This window comes from Hyperolius riggenbachi, chromosome 3 (genome assembly GCF_040937935.1).
Source record: "Hyperolius riggenbachi isolate aHypRig1 chromosome 3, aHypRig1.pri, whole genome shotgun sequence".
Lineage (NCBI taxonomy): Eukaryota > Metazoa > Chordata > Amphibia > Anura > Hyperoliidae > Hyperolius > Hyperolius riggenbachi.
Genome location: NC_090648.1, coordinates 428440990 through 428461352, shown reverse-complemented (window position 1 = coordinate 428461352; position 20363 = coordinate 428440990). Strand labels below are relative to the sequence as shown.

Here is a 20363-nt window from a genome sequence, read left to right as displayed (position 1 = left end):
TGTATTAAGTGTATGGAATGAGACCTTTGCTTCAGTTGTAAATTGAGCCCTGCCCCTTCCACCCTTACTAACTGCACCGATTGGCCAGCTGTCATCATGTCTAGCCATGTGATGCAAGGTTAGTAGCCAATGGTATTCAGTTATCATAGAACAGAATTTCCTGTCAGAGTTAAAACCTCAGCCCAGGGCCTAGTGTGTGTGGAATGCATTTGTGCTTGTTGCCCATAGCAACACTGAGGAAGGCAAATGCAGAGCAAGAAGCCAAAGACCTCTCTGTTCTCCATCGCGTTGTGATACTGAAAACATGGTTTAGAATATATAAAGACTAAAAAGAGAACAGGCAAGTTCTAATCATCACCTATTTTATTTGTACATTAAGGCCCTTTTTACAGTTGCATTGCAAGGCAGGAGATCCCTCTGAGGTAGCAGCTGCCGTGAGATGCAGATAGCTGTGAATCCATGAGTGGGGCACTGGCTGACTGGGGGGTTCAATTCTCATAGAGGCAAACATACTTGTGGATGATTACATTAACCACTACTCACTGAATAAGTTTCTGCCTGATTGCAAATCTTGCTTCTGCTATTAACCTGCTGCATCTGCCTGAGGCCCGGGACCCACTACAAAGCTCAAAGCGCTATCGTAATCACTAGGGATTTGTGGTATTGCTTTGTGGCCTCTTGTACACTACATGCGATTCCGTTTTTCAAATGCGATTGCGATTTCTAATCGGTACTGCATGCTGTTTTTTCTGCGTTTTTCTTTTGATAGCATCTGGGGGAAATTGGAACCACAAATCGGATTTGCAGTGTGCAGGGAGCCTGTAAACGATTTTAGAAGCTATTTCCATGCTCCTATACAAAACATTAGAGTAGAAACGCTCCCAAAATGCTGCATGCATGCCTAATCGCAATCCCTCCAGTGGAATTAGTTCCATCCGCTTATATTGGCAGAGCGTTTGAAGAAAGAAAACAATCCTAAAATGCTGCCAAAAACACTCTAGTGGGTACCACTGAAAGGGAATAGACTGTGCTTTTCTTCAGAGGAGGTTGAAAGCCGTTGGCAAAAAATATAGTCGTTCTATGACCATGGTGACACCGCAAAAAGTGTGTAGAGCTCTTACAAATTTAGAAAGTAGATACTGTTGAAATTCGAAAATGACAAACGATTGCATGGGGATCCCGTGTGTGGGTAAGGTTGTAGTAGTCATGAATGTATTTAAACACAGCCGGCTATGTATAATTTATCTGTCCTTGTATGGATAGCATTGTTTTTATTTAGGGGACCTTTTTGATACTGTTTCTTTTATAGGCAAAGAATCAATTAAGTAAGATGGTTGTTAATTTGAAATGAGCAAAGGTGATTCTTTTACTTTTTACGATCTGTTGATGGCTTATAGACTCGCCTACTCCCCTCACTTCTGTGTGAGGGTATTAAATATACAGGTGAAACTCGAAAAATTAGAATTGTGCAAAAGTCCATTTATTTCAGTAATTCAAAGGTGAAACTAATATATGAAATAGAATTCCTTTGCTGGTGTTTTTGATTAATTAGATGATTAGAGTCTGATACTTTGAGCCCAGAATATTGAACCTTTTTACAATATTCTAATGGGCTGAGATTTTGATTTTGGGGGTTTCATAAGCTGTAAGCCATAATCATCAAGATTGTAACAAATAAAGGCTGGAAATATCTCACTTTGCATGTAATGAGTCTGTTTCATATATTAATTTCACCTTTTATGTTAAATTACTGAAATAAATGGACGATTTTCACATTTTTCGAGTACCTCCAATATTCCGAGTTCACTGGTAACTGTTTTGAATGGACTGCATTGCAAGTGTGCGTTGTGTTCAGGGCTGTGGAGTCGATCCAAAAATCCATCGACTCCGACTCCTCAGTTTAGGATTCCACCGACTCCGACTCCTCGACTCCGACTCTAATTTGCATATTACAATTTTGTTGATTAAAAGTATGTAACATGAAATTCGTCTCTTAACTGCCAACGCTTAGGAATTTTACAAGACAACTGAAGTGAGAAGGATATGTAGACTACTATATTTATTCCCTTTAGACTAAAACTATTCCTTGGTAAGAGTACTTGTAAAAGGTACAAACCGGAACAAAGAACATCTATCAGGCCCTAGGCAATGTAAGTGTGGGTACATGTAAGAATGATGTGCAGGTACTCTGCAGGGGAATAAGGAGATTGTAAACAGACAACACCACTGTGTTCAATGTGCACAGCATTCTCAGTGGATTCCCTGCAGTTCTGTGGGGAGTGCATATGTAGAGTATAGTACTACTGTGTAACAAAGTAAACCTGAGACAGATGAAATTAAAGTTTTATACATACCTGGGGCTTCCTCCAGCTGCCTTCAGGATAATCCGTCCCTCGTTGTCCTCCTCCACCACCTGGATCTTCTGCTATGAGTCCAGGTACTTGAGCCAGTCGGGTGTAGTGCGCATGCACACACTCCACCCCCAGGAGCATACTACACCTGTGCAGCACTATTGCGCAGGTGCAGAATGTTCCTGGCTGTGGGAGCGGCATGCAGCCGGACAGCGCTGACTGGCTGAATTACCAGGACTCATAGCACAAGATCCGGGTGGTGGAGGACAGCGAGGGACTGATTAGCCTGAAGGAGGCTGGAGGAAGCCCCAGGTATGTATAAAACTTTACTTTTCATCCGTCTCAGGTACCCTTTAATTTGCAGTCACTAAACCTAATTTAACAACATATCAAATTATTTGATTTCATCAGCAAAGGGTCTCATTGACCATCTCTATTAGTGACACAGCTACACATCAGGCTTTATACTTACAGCATAGATGTTATTTAGTATATATAAGAGATTCCTGTGTACACAGCATATATACAGTCACAATCAGATATGTATATCTGACCTTAAAAATACGGGGACTGCTTTATTGAAGCAGCACAAGTAACTAATTTTGATTGGTTTATTTCATTTTTGTGGACTAAGCACAGCTATTACTGTATATATACTGTATATATACATTATTTTTAATGACTTTTATCTGAAAAATAGAACATTTTATCATATTTTCTAATTTAATTACAGTTACAAATTCATTAGGAGTCGGAGTCGGTGCATTTTTTCCCGACTCCGACTCCAGGCACCCAAAATTGCCCGACTCCACGACTCCGACTCCACGACTCCGACTCCACAGCCCTGGTTGTGTTACCCTGTTTTACCGCAGAGTAACGCAATGGCAAAGTCAATGGGATCTTTTACACTTACTGCATAACTTTGCGCCGGAAGTGTTCATCCCGCCGCAATCCCACCGTACAGCCTGCAGCCCTTTACCGCAAGCACCGATTATTAATGCACAGTGCTTTGGGTAATGGAAGTCAATGGGCGTCGCAGTAAGTGTGAGTGTGCATGCAGGACCAAAGGGAATCCTGGTGACGTACTTCCTGTTTAGCAGGGAGTATGTCACTGAGCTGAAGGCGTTGCTATGCATATGACCCTGTCACGCACTCTGCTGCAGTGTCATATGTTTGTCATTTTTTTGCATTGCGGTGGGATGCGGTAGGAGTATCGCATCACACCGCAACACAAAAATCAGTTGTAAAACCGGCTCAACCAACCTGAGCACCAGAATTGTTTTCTTTTCCAATTAACCTCGTTGTGTTCTGTGAAGCGGGGGTGGTGGGATGGGTTAGAAGGAGTCAGTGGTGTAGCAATAAGGGGGTGCAAGGGCTCCCTCAACCACAGTGTTAGGTCTTTATTGGTCCTGTGCGGGCAACAATCACTTCTATAGATGCTTTTAACAATATTAAGCATAAACAAAATGTCCCCCATCTCTTTCTCTGATACTACCTCTGATACTATGGATGTCTTTGGCAAGTTTTGTATCGATTCTTATGTATAAAGTGCTTAGGGGTGGGTATGGGGCGGCAATGTAAAACTTGCACTGGGGCTCAAAGCTCCTTAGCTATGCCATTGGGTTGAGTCTCGCTACTTACCTACAGGGTGCTGCTCCTCTGGCCCCGGCCTGTAGGGGATGCACCATCTACTCCACCAACTAGCCACATCATAGCAATTGATACGTTTTTGTCGTTTCCAACAGTGTCTCACATGCAACTGTGCTGCAGTGCATGACGGGAGATGTAGTCCGTGGATTTGAGTACAGCTTTTTGTCACAGGTTTGCTTTAACCACTTGCCGACCAGGGGATTTTTCACTGATCGGTGCTGCGTGGGCTCTGCAGCCCGCAGCACCGATCAGGAGTGCAGCAGGGCGATCAGACTACCCCCCTTTTTTCCCCACTAGGGGAATGTCCTGCTGGGGGGGTCTGATCGCCGCCGGCTGCATTTGCTTAGCGGGGGGGCTCTTCAAACCCCCCTCCGCAGCGTTCTCCGCCGTTTCTCCCGCTCCCTCCCTCTCCCTCCCCCTGTGAGCTGCGCAGGACGGATTTCCGTCCTGCGCATTGAAGGATAGGCTTCAGCCTATCATATGCCGGCGATCCCCGGCCAATCAGAGGCCGGGGATCGCCGATCTGCCTTACGCCGCTGCTGCGCAGCAGCGCCGTATGATGTAAACAGCGGGGATTTCTTCCCCGCCTGTTTACATTTTGCCGGCGAGCCGCGATTAGCGGCTCTCCGGCTGTTCACGGAAACACCCTCCGTGAACTGACATGGTTTCCATGGTAACCCGCAGACGACCAGTTTACGCCAATCGGCGTTAGCTGGTCGTCAAGAGGTTAAAGGACACCTGCAGGAACAGCTACTTGCATACCTGATGTTTAACTCTTTCAGGCAGAGAAAGAAAAAAAGGAACACAGCAAAGTTATTTGTGTGCTAAGCACTGTACATACACATGTCTATCTCATCATGTCACATGTCTCCTCGGGTATCCTTTAGGCCTCTTGCACACTACAAGGGATTCAGATTCAGATTCCGCTTTAATCTGTTTTTACATCCGATTCCGATTCAGATTTTTAATCTTAACTGCATGCTGCGTTTTTTTGATCCGTTTTTCTGTTGAATGTATTCAAGGAAAATCGGAAACGGAATCGGAATCGGAAACGGAATCGGAATCGGAAAACGGATTTGCAGTGTGCAGGGAGCCTAAAGGTGGTCATGCATAAGCCTGTAGTGGCCTAATCCAAGCAGTCATTGCTTCCTAGTGATGTTGATGATGAGTAATCATTGGTGTATCACACAAATTCTTACAGATTTCAGTGAATTGAAAATTGTCTGCACTAGTGGCTAGATACTGGTGAACTCTGCCTTTGACATGGGAGATCAGGGTTTGAATCCTGGCTAGGGTCAGTGCCTATTCAGTTAGGAGTGAGCGCCTCCTTAGTGGCTGCAGCTCTTGAGCGCTTTCAGTCCAACAGGAGAAAAGCGCTATACACATGTTCAGATTATTATTATTCTTTCTCTGCTAGATTTGTTTCTTGATGCACTACAGAGATAGGCTCCAACCCTCCATCCTACCCACTGTTTACTGCCACTCCTTTCAGCTGATAAACTTTATATGATCGTTTAGAAGTTTATTATAACATAGCAGGTCTGATCACTTTTCCTGAATATTTAGCTGTGTGCAGAGGTTGTAGTCTGGTTATCAGCAGACCTGTTGCAGTGTGGGATTGCGGCCTTAGTACAGTGTGAGGAATTGTCTGCACTTAGGCCTGGGCTAGGAGAACGCCTCTCACTATCTTACAGGAACGGTGCCTGGCAGTTATCCCACCTAGACAAACACAGGCAGGCAAGTCTTTTGCACCACCCGATCTGCAGCTGCAAGGCCTCCTCCCAGAGACTTACCTGCTGTGCCTGCCCTGGGGTCCTGACTGCAATACATTGCCCCTTATCACAATATGAACCTGAACTCTGTCCTCTGCTCTGGTAGGCCCAGGGATCAGAAATAATAACAAAAAGAAAAAAAAACTGGTCCGGGATTGTAAAGTAGAGATGGCAATGCTTAGGAGAACTCATGGAGAAGCATGTGATCAGTTTGATCAGCTGATAGATTTGTGAGGTTCTGATTTGCTGTGATGACTTCCCTGTATAACCTTTTGAGGACCGCCTCTATGAGAGCCTTCTCCGCACTTGTGGCTGTTCTAGCCTGATGCAGCGTTTCCGCTCCCGACGCCAGGGCTCTATTTACCATAACGCACTCTAGGCACGTGCCTACAGGTGCTTGCTGATGGAAAAGGCAGCCCATTCCTTTCCCTGCTATGCAGAGGCCTAAGCAGAGTGTAATGAGAACTTACTCACACATCTCTTGGCATTCCACTGCTGAGATTTCCCTTCAGTTTGGGTCACCTCTAGCTACCTAATACTTAGAGGCACTTCTAGCTACATAATACTAAGGGTACCACTCGTTACCTAATGCTAAGGGGCATCTTTAACTACCTATGATGGGCAAGGGAAGTAAGGGAGGAGCGACAGCTGGGCCAGCCAGCGCACTTGTGGTGCAGTTCGGCGGGGTTTGTAGGTCCATGGAAGGCAATGTCTAACGTACCAGGACATCTGTGCCTATAGGCTCCTGTGATGTAAATCCGGGCCTGCCCGACGTGATCATGCGCACCCGAGAGGGGAGATTAAGCTGTCATATGACATCTCCCCTCAGTGATCAGAAGCCATCGCTTATGGCTTCTGATCACGTGATCACTATGATCGCCGGCGGATCATAGTGATCACTGTGACAGCTGCGGCGGTAGGAAGGGGAAGAAGAGGATCCACTCACCTCCCTGACGTTCCCACGACGATCGGCGCTCCCCTCCGCTCTGGCCAGCATCCTCCCTCGCTCTGATGCCACTGCCGGGTCCCAGCTTGATGACATCATCAAGCCGCGACCTGGAACTGAGAGTTAATACGAGTGGGGATGTTGGCCGGCAGCGGATGGGTCTAAGGCTGCCAGCTACAGGGGGGACACCTGGCCACACGGGGACACACAGCCCAGCAAGCCCTAAGAGGGATCCGGCTGCCTGCCCCCCCATGCAAGAACGTCTGGTCCTTAAGGGGGGGATAGGCGGCTGGACCCCAAAGGGATAATTCATGATCAGCAAATTAGAGCCTTACAAATCTATCAGCTGATCAAACTGATTACACACACACACACACACACACACACCTCTCTTCGGTGGATGTCGCCTGAAGGGAGCGGGACATGATCTCTCAGGCGACAGTTCTGGGGGCCGAGTGTTGTACAGACGCTTTACTATGTTATAGCAGAGCTACGCCTATCTTCCTATGGTGGAGGAGAATGGGTGGGACACGACTGAGCGGAGCTGAGAACAATGTGCTCAGGGGTCGCTATAATTTAAAGTGGACCTGAACTCTTGCACAGAACAGAAGGAAAGCATAGATAAAATGCACCCTGTATGGATTTTGAGACTTTAGCCTGTCTAAATCCCCCTCATCTGTGACTAATCACAAGTGCAATTTGATCTCAGCTGTGTCAGTTAGCTGCCTCGGCAAAGCAGCTGATTTGTAAAAACTGGATGTTAACCCTATGTCTGCTTCCATGAAAGCAGAAAGTAGACACCCTGCAGATTTATTGCAGAAGGAAGTTCTAAATTCATGTCCGTTTTAACGTTTTGGCATACCAGATATTTAAACAAGCTCAGGGGGCACCATTACACATGCTCGATTCTCAGAGTGGTAAAGCAACCCTGAAGTGACCTGAAAAATAAGACTTTGATATTCAAAAAGAGGGAAGGATCTGGATCCCATAGAGCAGTGATGGCTAACCTTGGCACTGCAGCTGTGGTGGAACTTCAAGTCCCATGAGGCATTGCAATACTCTGACAGCTCTAAGAATAACTCTGGGAGGCAGAGGCATGATGGGATTTGTAGTTTTGTCACAGCTGGAGTGCCAAGGTTAGCCATCACTGCCATAGAGCGTCTTCTCTGTCTCCTCCTTTCCCCGTTCCCTCCTGTTCAAAATTGGCGCCTTCAGGACTCATTGGAAGGGTTGGGAAACACTCTTGTCCTGGAGTGCTTCTGTAGATGGGTGCATCTGTACTGTGCATGTGCGTACTTGTGCGTGCGCAATACGGGTCTGCTCGTCTTCCGAAGACTTCCTGAGGAAGACCCAAGACTTATTCTACCTGCAGGTTGAATCATGTCACTGGGGTGACAGTGCTGGAATGAGCAAACGGAGGGAGGACTGGGAAGGCTCTGTGGGATGCAGGGCCTTCCATCTTCATAAGGTGAGTATATAATGGTGGCCACTAACAGTCCAATTTCTAACAAAAAATTGTTAGAGCGACCAGAAATTCTGATCGGAAGAAAAACCGTTCACTACACCATCAACAAACCAATCTTTGCTTCCTATCTATCACAACCAACAAGAAAATCCATATTTTGGTTTGACAAAAATCCAGCCGGACGACTGTTTTTTTTAAATAATTGTTCAGAATCGATTGTGCCCATCAACTGAGATTATTTACAAACAATCCGATTAGAATTTCTAATCTCTCAAAGATTTTTCGGTAGAAATTGGATCATTAATGGCCACCTTAAGTCTTTCATTTTTTCTTGCTTCAGGGTGATGGAAATTCTCACAGACGGGGCACAGGACAGCAATCAAAATCATCATGAGGCACTAACAATGTGCAAAACTACATAAAGGAGGATTTCCTTCACTGGTAATAAGTGTGGCCATGCACAGGAAGCATGTGGAAAACCCTCCAATGGGGCCACACACTGCTGCAAAATCCTGGCACTTCCTGTTTTCCACTATAGATAAAGCAAAGGACTGGCTCCATTGTGATTGCAGCTCTGAAACATTGATGTGTTCACCCACCATCAGCTGCTGATCTGCAGCACTCAAGATGTATAGGAGTACAACGGCCTGTAAGGTGGATCACATGATCGCTCCTTACACTGCATGTTGTACAGCGTTAAGGAATATGTTGGCACTCTATAAATAAAAGTAATTATTCTAGTCAAAACTCTTTACATTCTTCATAGTCTGGGGAAATGTTACAACCTGTTTGGGGTTTGTATTATTGAGCGTGTGTTTGGTAACTGGGATAGAAAGTAAGGGGTTCATATCATTTATTCATAATGCAGTTATGAAGAAGAAAGAAGGATGGTACTTCTGGCAATGGAAGCTTTAGTCAATTTTGGACTAGCCTTTTTTGTGATTTTTCTCTAGTCTTTGGGTTGGTGCACACCGAGCGGGTTTTCTTGCGTTTTTCAGCCGCTTGTGGCAGTGGATACGCTAGGGTAATGTATTTCAATGGGGTGGTTCACATCAGAGCGGGAGGCGTTTTGCTGAAACGCATACTCCTGGGCTGAGGCATTTTTTGGATTGCGAAGGCGTTTCTGCCTCCAATCTTAAGTATAGGAAAAACGCGAACCGCTCTGAAAAACGCCAGTTCAGAGCGGTTTTGCAGGCGTTTTTGTTACAGCTTTAATGTAACAATATATGAAATTTACTACACCAAAAACGCTATCCAAAAACGCAAAACCCTAGGTGAAACGCTTCATAAAAATAAGAAAAAGCGTTTCAAAAACCGCTAGCGTCTTGTGGATCTGCTAGCGGTTTTTGGTGTGCACCGGGCCTCAATGAGCATATCTCAGCATTACATGATGTTTGTAGTAACCTTGGAAATATTGGATAAAAAGTAGGTTCAAACAAGGGCACCAAACCAATAATATGTCCAAAGTAACACAAAGTTAAAACCAATTAAAAACAGACCATCAGTGGTATAGGGGGTATCATGAAAAATTACAAAAATGGATTTATAATGCTGGCTCAGTAAGTGCATAAGTTATCCTGCAATCATGTATATTAAGATGACGTAATAACAAACTAGAAATCCTATAATATGTTACACAAACCTAGTATCAATGACTTGCAAAAAAAATAAGCAGTTCAGCCCCCCAAGGTGAAGTGCCTGTGATCTTTGAAGAAAGGTGCTTTGTGCAAAACCGACTGCTTTAGCACAATTCGTGCAATGTACAATACATGTGTTTCAGTGTGATTAGTTGCACATTCAAAATCATGGATTGTTTATCAGAAGTTCTGATGAAGGGGTATTGACCAAGTTCTATCTAGTGTGTGTGTATGTTGCTTTTACATGTAAGATGGAAGTTTTTGGTTGATTTAACAACCTTACATCTGTAGATTGCATGCATTCACTTGTGGCCGAGCGCACTATGGGGGTGGAGAAAGCTGGTCCAGAATTAAACCTTCCCCAATTACTGTTTTCTTTGCCCTCCAAATAATCTGCCACTGGGCGTCTGTTCTCTGTTCCTCCACAACATTTTAATAGGAAGTTTGACATTTACCAAGAAGTCATACTACGGCGCTTCTGTAATTTCACATCCTATCAAAGTGAAAAGAGGCCACAGTGGTGAATTTAATGCCTTGTTCTCTGACGCTGGCAGCTGGAGAAAGTTTTTTATGATGTTTATTTAACAGGTTTTTGGCGATAAGGCTGTTTGATCACTCTGAGATCTATACTTAATTAGTTGTTCTTGCTTTGTTTGATGGCCTCACCTTTGTAGGTGAAAGCATAGAAGTCTATTGATTGTGCCATTGAAGTGGAGTTACATCTGATAAAAGAGAAACATTATGAATTTCATAGTGGAAATTGTAACTCTTGTGTGTCTTCATTGCCCAGATGGATTATTGGGCTCAGACAGTTGTTAGCATTGTGGATCTAGAGATGAAAATGTCATTATGTAATTGCTCTGGGATCCCCGAGTGTCAGCGTATCATTGCTGTGGGATCCCCGAGTGTCAGCGTATCGTTGCTCTGGGATCAACGAGTGTCAGCGTGTCGTTGCTCTGGGATCCCCAAGTGTCATTATGTCGTTGCTCTGAGATCCCTGAGTGTCAGCATGTTGTTGCTGGATTCCAATTGTAAAGAGGATGGGGAAAGCCTCATTAGAATTGAGAGGCTTCCCCTTGCTGAGGTAAGTACCCCCCAGGGCACTTTTGTTGTTTTGTTTTTTTTTACTTAATTGGGGAAGGTTTTCTTTAAAAATGCAAATGCAACCTCAAACGATTTTTCTGTGTTTTCTGTGGAGAAATTCTCCCAGTAGCACTTGCTATGGAACCAGGAGCACTGTGGCGGTAGAGAGATGAGGGGGCAGGCCAGGTTAATTACATAAGAGCAGGGGTGTTAAACTCAAATACAAAGTGGGCCAAACTTGTACACTGGGACCTAGTGGCGAGCCAAAATTGTACACTGGGGCCTAGCTGCGGGCCGAAATTGTACACTGGGACTTGGTTGCGGGCCAACCTCAATGTCTGCTGGCCAACTTCCTCCCTTATAAAGTTCTCTGGTGTCTAGTAGTCCTCCCTCCCCTATACAGTTCCCTGGTGTTTAGAGACCCCCACCCTCCCCTTTACAGTTTCCTAATGTTTAGTGCTTTCCCCCTATCGCCAAATATGGCTTCCCTGGTGTTCTAGGGCTTCACCTCCAATATAGCTTCCCTGTTTGTGTACAGTGGGCCAAACATAATGCAAAGTGGGGAAACCCTTTGAGGGCCAAATTTGGCCCGCGGGCTGGAATTTGATATGTATGCATTAGAGGGTAATAAAAGAGGGGGAAAAAACATTTTAGGGGGACAAATTGACTGTTTTATATGTGTGAGAAGGCCATTAGTAATGAACCTGCATTTTATCTCGGATCTACTTGAAGAAAGCTCTCAAGCCTTATTATATGCGAGTATTCAGTCTATCCTTTCCACCACAGTGGATGTAACTTTCATGAGGGTCTCAACAAAGCACATTTGAAGTGTGTGACAATGCCGCCTTGCCTCCTTACTACGTATCCAAACTGGTTTACCTCTGAAGCATGTCCATGCTGGGCTGCTTGACCTGGTGAGTGCATGAGATTCATTCAGCCTGTCATATACCTCATTACAAGTACCTGTGTAAACTCGCTCACTTGGTAGTTCCGTCCGCTGCATTCTTTCTCACTACTGTGATATCTCTGTTCTTGAAAATCAGCGGCCTAAAAGGATTTGGTGATAGTTGTGTTCGTTTTCTGCTCTCCTGCAACTCCTGAATGTTTGATACTTGAACCAAACCTTCCAAGTGTGTTACATTTCAATAACATGCAGTAAACTACTGGTTATCCTTCACTTGCACCCCTCAGCTGTCTTCACAAGGACCCCATAAACCAGGGCTGTGGAGTCGGAGTCGTGGAGTCGGAGTCGTGGAGTCGGGCAATTTTGGGTGCCTGGAGTCGGAGTCGGGAAAAAATGCACCGACTCCGACTCCTAATGAATTTGTAACTGTAATTAAAATAGAAAATATGATAAAATGTTCTATTTCTCAGATAATAGTCATGAAAAATAATGTATATATACAGTATATATACAGTAATAGCTGTGCTTAGTCCACAAAAATGAAATAAACCAATCAAAATTAGTTACTTGTGCTGCTTCAATAAAGCAGTCCCCGTATTTTTAAGGTCAGATATACATATCTGATTGTGACTGTTTATATGATGTGTACACAGGAATCTCTTATATATACTAAATAACATCTATGCTGTAAGAATAAAGCCTGATGTGTAGCTGTGTCACTAATAGAGATGGTCAACAAGATGGAAATAATTCTGCATTGATGCTGATTTATGCAAATGTATGCACTCCCTTTGCTGATGAAATCAAATAATTTGATATGTTGTTAAAATTTGGTTTGGTGACTACAAATTAAAGGGTAAATGAGACGGATGAAAAGTAAAGTTTTATACATACCTGGGGCTTCCTCCAGCCCTCTTCAGGCTAATCAGTCCCTCGCTGTCCTCCACCACCTGGATCTTCTGCTATGAGTCCTGGTAATTCAGCCAGTCAGCGCTGTCCGGCCGCATGCCGCTCCCACAGCAAGGAACATTCTGCACCTGCGCAATAGTGCTGCACAGGTTCTGCCTGTTCAGTAAGCCAGTAATTCAGTAAGGCGTTCATTGGGCAAGACTCCCTAACACTGCTACTGCCTACTGAGTGCGCTCTAGTGGCTGCCTCGCAAGCGCTTTGAGTCCGACAGGAGAAAGGCGCTATACAAATACTGCCATTATTATAGTATGCTCCTGGCGGCGGAGTGTGTGCATGCGCACTACGCCTGACTGGCTCAAGTACCTGGACTCAAAGCAGAGGATCCAGGTGGCGGATGAGGACAACGAGGGACTGATTATCCTGAAGGCGGCTGGAGGAAGCCCCAGGTATGTATAAAACTTTAATTTCATCTGTCTCAGGTTTACTTTGTTACACAGTAGTACTATACTCTACATATGCACTCCCCACAGAGCTGCAGGGAATCCACTGAGAATGCTGTGCACATTGAACACAGAGGTGTTGTCTGTTTACAATCTCCTCATTCCCCTGCAGAGTACCTGCACATCATTCTTACATGTACCCACACTTACATTGCCTAGGGCCTGATAGATGTTCTTTGTTCCGGTTTGTACCTTTTACAAGTACTCTTACCAAGGACTAGTTTTAGTCTAAAGGGAATAAATATAGTAGTCTACATATCCTTCTCACTTCAGTTGTCTTGTAAAATTCCTAAGCGTTGGCAGTTAAGAGACGAATTTCATGTTACATACTTTTAATCAACAAAATTGTAATATGCAAATTAGAGGAGTCGGAGTCGTGGAGTCGGAGTCGGTGGAATCCTAAACTGAGGAGTCGGAGTCGGAGTCGGTGGATTTTTGGACCGACTCCACAGCCCTGCCATAAACATATGCTAGGTCCTCAGAGTTACAGACTACCCAGAAAGCTCAGGGTGAGCCAGGACTCCTAGGAGTATGTAATGGGCTACAGAGGACCAAAAAGCCCTCTTACTAAAAGGCTATGCAAAATAAAAGTTTGCCTCCCTAAAACAGAAGGTATTTTTGATACATCACTGCTGAATATGCAAATCATCCTTTGTTGTCCCTGCAAGCTAGCCACACCTCCAGATCTGCTGGAACGCAATGATGTGTCATCTTGTTAATTGTACAGAGCCACAATAATCCAACATGCATACAGGCTGTTTCGGATTGGTTGATACTCATCAATGCAGGGCATGGATTAATGTGGCTGTATGGAGTAGGACTTGAAACATCCAGTTACCCAGCAAGTTTATGGTGAACCAGAACTTGCAGGTCCTTAGGTGACATTCTGCCCCCCCCTCCCCCTTCCCCACTTGCCCTCTATCAGTGGTTCGAGTTTCCAGCACTGCAGCGGTTTCGTTTGGTTGTTTTTTGTCCCGATGAAGCTTCCTGCCGCCCAGCTGTGACGCTTTCAGGCAGAGAATTAGCGACTCCTGCCTCCCCAACATAAACTTTTCAGCTCTTAATTATAAACTGTTTTGACATTTCGGAATAAGACATACTTAACTTCCTACAGATTAACAGGCCTTGCCTGGGAGCCGCTCAGCATTAAACCTGCCAGAATCGGAGGCTGTATGTATTAATTCAGCTTATGTGAAGGTGGGCGTTCATTCATCATTCCCGGAGGAAAGGGCTGCCACTTAAAGGACCACTATCGCAAAAAAAATTTAAAAAATAGATTAAAATATATGCGCACGCTGTTTCTTTCTAGTAAAGACAGCCAATCACAGGCTTATAGCGGGTCAGTCTGGCAAGCGATGGATCAGTGCATGATTTTAAATTGATTGGAAAGCAGTGATTAATAGCAATGTTCAATGTCGAACAGATTTCAGCACTGCAGCTGTCAATTTCCTCCGTGCTTGACTGAGGGCCCTTTCACAGTGGCGCGGTGCGTTGCAGCAAATTGCCTCACTGCTACCGCAGTCTAATGAAAGCCTATGGGAAGTTCATACTTCCCACGTTGTGGTAGGCTGCACCCGATTTAACGCTAGGGCATACCTACGTTACTGTGCGGCTCCTGCGGCGATCTGTATCGGCCCGGATGTCATGTTAGTCGACACGGGGTTCTTTAAACATGGCGTTGTGATGTCGCTGCGCGGAAGTGTATTTTTACAATACACTTCAGTGCACTTCGGCATATCTGAAGCAGAAAGTGGCCGCAGGCGCGTGGCCCTTCCTGTTTGGCCGAATGCCAGACAGGGAACACCGTGTACTAAAGCGGTGTTCCCAGATGGCCTGTTTTTGGTGGTGTGGCGGGCGTGACACACTGCAGCGCTAACGCCAATATACAGTGTGAAACCAGCCGAAATTTATCTGCCATGCACAATCTCTTTTTGTGTGATAAACTGTCTAAAATTTGTTGGAATGTTATGGTAGCCATATATCTAGCAGTTTTGATTCAGTCGACTTTATCGGGCGATCAACTTCAGTGCGGTAGATTGAAGTCGATTAACTAGCGGTGCACACACCACAAGCAAACTCCTATGCAATTCACCTTCACTGATCGGTCTGAACGATGTTGTGCCTCCATGCTGGGAATGCAAAAATTGATTTAGAGCCGATCAAATGATATGTGAACAGGAACCAATTCCTGTGCGATTGATCTTCCATCTTGCTCGATAGATTAGATTGGTCGATTCAACATAACAGCCAGTTTTTAATGATAGGGCGGGCATATTCGATCAAACTCAATTCTCTCTCGATTTGATAAAATTATTGAATGGTAGATCGTACAGCCAAATCGCTAGCTGTTTGGCTAGTCTTAGGGTCAGGATTGCAGGAGTCAGTAGATCACAGGCAAATTTAATCAAAGTAAATGAATCGACTCATGTAAGCCCCCTTAAGAAATTACTTTAATAATTGTCTTTATTTTTCCTACTCCTTGTTTGCTGAAATGCTGGTAAGAGCTGCACAGGGATGATAAGCAGAGCAAACCAGTGTGAAAAGAACTGAACATCTAGAAGCACACATGACTGGATTCTGATTAGCACACCATGAGCCTGATTGTTGCTATGCACAGGAAGCGCACGGCAATTTTACTGTTATTACTGATGACAACTTAATGTGCATTGCCTATTTAGCGTGACCAGTGTTAGCTAAGTGATGCAAGCAGTACTAGGGTAATGGGGGGGGGTTCACGTTAATTAGGCAATGGATGCTATGCTGTCATCAGTATTGAGGGTAAAAATGGCATGCACTGCCTTCACACCAAAATCTTACCATATGTTCATGAATCAGGACCAATTTGGCTAGTTTATGCCCGTGTCTCCTCCTGATCTAGTCTGGCGTGGTTTCAAGCCCCTCTGACCAAAGTATCGACACTTTGACCCGTATTGGCACCACACTGGCTAGATAATGGTGGGGGAAGGCTACAGTCCATGAGCTTGAGCTCCCCTGACCCCCCCTCCGCTGATGGACTAATGTACCACAAGGTTGCTGCCTTTAGAGACACAATTTTTCCCCAAAAACAAAATGATTGTAAACTGAAAAAATTACTTACATCTCTACATTATGAAATTGTCAATCTACCACACGATCTTGCAAACAATTGATCAGAAATTTCTGCCACTCCCAACTGAGAAAAAAAAAACGGGAGATCCGATTGGAATTTTCATTACAAAAAAATAAGCTTTCAATTTCTGTAAAAACAAAATTTTATTGTATTTAACACTTTTGACTTTAAGATCTTTTACATTTTGTGGCTTTTGTAGTTCTCTGAGCAGAATATCAGTGTAGTGAGTCTGAGCTGTGATGCTGGAGAGGTTAGAGGTTGCTTTGAAGGTCGCTGCAGATGCCGCCCCCCTCTTCCCTTCCCCTCAGCTGGCTTGATTCATTCAGTGAAGGACATTTTACCTGTGGAATTTCCTCTATTATCTGTGGCTGTGAATAATATGTTGTAAATCTGCTGCAGTATCCTAGATCAGGCAGCTGAGAATCTGACACAGGATCCTCTGTTTTTGTCCTAAGTCTAAAGATAATGTGACGAATTGTAATTCTATCAGAATTTCAGGCCTTTTAGCAGACTTGCCTGGGGCTGAGAGACTTGCACTCCCAGTTTCAGGACAGTTACAATGTTTATTATTATTATTTAGCATTTGTCTAGTGCAGGCATCTTCCGTGGCGCAGTACAGAGTATATTCAGTCTTGTTACAAACCGTCCCTCAGGGTCTCACAGTTTAACATTTAAAAAAGTCATATGTCTATATCGTGTAGTGTAGGTATCGCAGTCTAGGGCCAATTTAGGGGGAAGTCAATTAACTTATCTGTATGTTTTGGGGATGTGGGAGGAAACCGGAAAGCCAGGAGGAAACCCACACAGACATGGGGAGAAATACAAACTCCATGCAGATAGTGCCCTGTCTAGGATTCGAACTGGGGGCCCAGCGCTGCGAGGCAAGATTCCAAAGTGTGTCCCTGTCACTCTGGTCTAGAGTTCTCATCGTCCTAAAGTCGTCATAATTTAGTGTTGATGCTGTACTTAAAGAGAACCTGAACTGAACATAAAAAGTCAAAACAAACATACACTGGTCATACTTACCTCCCATGTAGTCTGTTCATCAATCTCTTTCTCCTCTCCTGCACCCTGTTTGTCCACTGTGATTAATGGATTTCTCTGTCCTCCATTTTGAAAAAGGCCATTACCCCCTAACAGCTTCCTGGTCAGCACACTGTTAAACTGTAATATCGCCCACTTGAGCCATAGGGAAACAAGGACATTACCTTGCACATTCAGTTGTAACTGATAGCAGTTGATATAGCAACTGGTATATTTCAGTTCTGACAAAATGTTGTCAGAACTGGAAGGAATCACTGTAAGAAGAAAATGGTGAGCCTCTGAGAGGAACTAATGGCGAGGTAAGTATACATCGGGTGTTTATTTTAAATAATTTTACTCAGTTCAGGTTCCCTTTAAAGAGACACTGTAACATCAAAAAGTTCCCCTGGGGGGTACTCACCTCAGGAGGGGGAAGCCTCAGGGCCCCAATGAGGCTTCCCACGCCGTCCTCCGTCCCTCAGGGGTCTCGCTGCAGCCCTCCGAACAGCGGCCCGACAAATCCGTCAGCTTGTTCAATATTTACCTCTCCAGGCTCCGGGGGGGGGCGCTGTTGCGGCTTTTGGCTCCGAAGTAGACGGAAATACACGATCTCAGTCGGGTCTGCTCTACTGCACAGGCGCCGGAGACTTGCGCCAGCGCAGTAGAGCAGACCCGACGGCGATCGGGTATTCCCGCCTATTTCGGAGCCGAGAGCCGCCACAGCGCCTGTGCAGGAGCCAGGAAGGTAAATATTTACATCGCCGATGTTTGGAGGGCTGCAGCGGGACCCCCGAGGGACGGAGGACGGCGTGGGAAGCCTCATTGGGACCCTGAGGCTTCCCCCTCCCGAGGTGAGTACCCCCCAGGGGAACTTTTTGATGTTACAGGTTTTCTTTAACCTCCCTGGCGGTAAGCCCGTGCTGAGCACGGGCTATGCTGCTGGGAGGCACCGCTCAGGCCCCGCTGGGCCGATTTGCATAATTTTTTTTTTGCTGCACGCATCTAGCACTTTGCTAGCTGCGTGCAGTGCCCGATCGCCGCCGCTACCCGCCAATCCGCCGCTATACGCGTCGCCGCAGCCGCCCCCCCCCCAGACCCCATGCGCTGCCTGGCCAATCAGTGCCAGGCAGCGCTGTGGGGTGGATCGGAGTCCCCTTTGACGTCACGACGTCGATGACGGGGAAGCCCTCCAGGAGATCCCGTTCTTTGAACGGGATCTCCTGATCTCCGATCGCCGCCGGCGATCGGAGGGGCTGGGGGGATGCCGCTGAGCATTTTTAAACGTATTTGCTGCCCCCTGGCGGATTTTGACAAACCGCCAGGAGGGTTAAAGCAAACTTGTAATGTGAGAAAAAAAGTTTGACACTTACCTCAGTAGAGTAAAGTCTCTGGATAGTCCAGAGGTTTCTCATGTCCTCCTTGGCCCCACCACTGTTGGTAGGGACCCTTTACTCATTTTCAGCTGTGCTCCTCTTTGTGTACATAGCGTGTCCTCCTTAACACCTCGATGCAGGGACGAGTGGCTTCATGCTACAGCACAGGTGAAGCCATACTCACAGCATTGGCACCGCAACGTTCCCATAAGCATGGGCAGCACGGTGGTCAAGTGGTGAGCTCTCTCTCCTTGCAGCGCTGGGTCTTCAGGTCAAATCCCAACCAGGGCACAATCTGCACAGAGCTTTTATGTTCTCCTGTGTCTGTGTGTGTTTCCTTCGGGCACTCTTGTTTCCATTCACATCCCAAAATATATAGATAAGTTAATTGGCTGCCCTCTCAATTGGCCCTAGGCTATGAAACATGCACTACATAATACATACTGTACAAAAAGATATGACTATGGTAAGGATTAGGTTGTGAGCCCCTCTAAGGGACAGTTAAGAGATAAATGTTCTCTGTACAGCACCACGGAAGATGTCGGCACGATATAAATACTAAATAATAATATGTTTAAAGTGTCAAAAAGGCCTAAGTGTAAACTAACTGTAGTGCGTTAATCCCTGCTTGTAAAATGTTCCCTCCCTGCTTGTGAAGTGTTCCTCTACCTTCTTAGCCTCACTGAGCAGATCATTATCAGCACAATATAATAATTATTATTGCATATTTATAGAGTGCTGACATCTTCTGCAGCACTGTACGTAGTGTATGAAGTCATGTCACTTCAGCTCACAGTGAGGATGGAGTAGAGCTAGCCAGGTCAGACCTTACTGTTAAAGAGGAACTCCAGTGAAAACAATATAATAAAACAAGTGCTTCATTTTTACAATGATTATGTATAAATGAGTTAGTCAGTGTTTTTCCCATTGTAAAATCTTTCCTCTCCCTGATTTACATTCTGACATTTATCACACGGTGACATTTTTACTGCTGGCAGGTGATTCTGCTTACTTTTTTGGCAGTTGGAAACAGCTGTTATTTCCCACAATGCAACAAGGCTTTCACAGTGGGATGTCAGCACCATGGTCCTGACATCACACTGTGGGAGGGGTTTCACCACAATATCAGCCATACAGAGCCCCCTGATGATCAGTTTGTGAAAAGGAAAATATTTCTCATGGGAAAGGGGGTATCAGCTACTGATTAGGATGAAGTTCAATTCTTGTTTACGGTTTCTCTTTAAAGGATACCCGAAGTGACATGTGACATGGGTATGTATGTACCTAGCACACAAATAACTATGCTGTGTTCCTTTTTTTTCATTCTCTGCCTGAAAGAGTTAATATCACGTATGTAAGTGGCTGACTCAGTTCTGACTCAGACAGGAAGTGACTACAGTGTGACCCTCACTGATAAGAGATTCCAACTATAAAACACTTTCCTAGCAGAAAATGGCTTCTGAGAGCAAGAAAGAGATAAAAAGGGGAATTTCTTATCAGTGAGGGTCACACTGTAGTCACTTCCTGTCTATAGTCAGGACTGAGTCAGCCACTTACATACCTGATATTTAACTCTTTCAGGCAGAGAAAGAAAAAAAGGAACACAGCATAGTTATTTGTGTGCTAGGCACTGTACATACA

The 20363-nt window shown here is 45.1% G+C and overlaps 1 protein-coding gene across 5 annotated transcripts in view; it reads left to right on the top strand.

The window, feature by feature from the left end:
• The window catches only part of ITPR2 (inositol 1,4,5-trisphosphate receptor type 2), a 467841-nt gene that overhangs the window by 9137 nt on the left and 438341 nt on the right, over window positions 1-20363 (top strand). The window contains exon 1 of one of the 5 annotated variants that reach the window (XM_068277595.1): window positions 174-340. The exons of the other annotated variants lie outside the window; for them this stretch is intronic. The gene's annotated coding sequence lies outside the window, so the exon portion shown is untranslated. Of the gene's footprint in view, window positions 1-173; window positions 341-20363 lie in introns of those variants that run through there. 5 annotated transcript variants of the gene reach the window in all.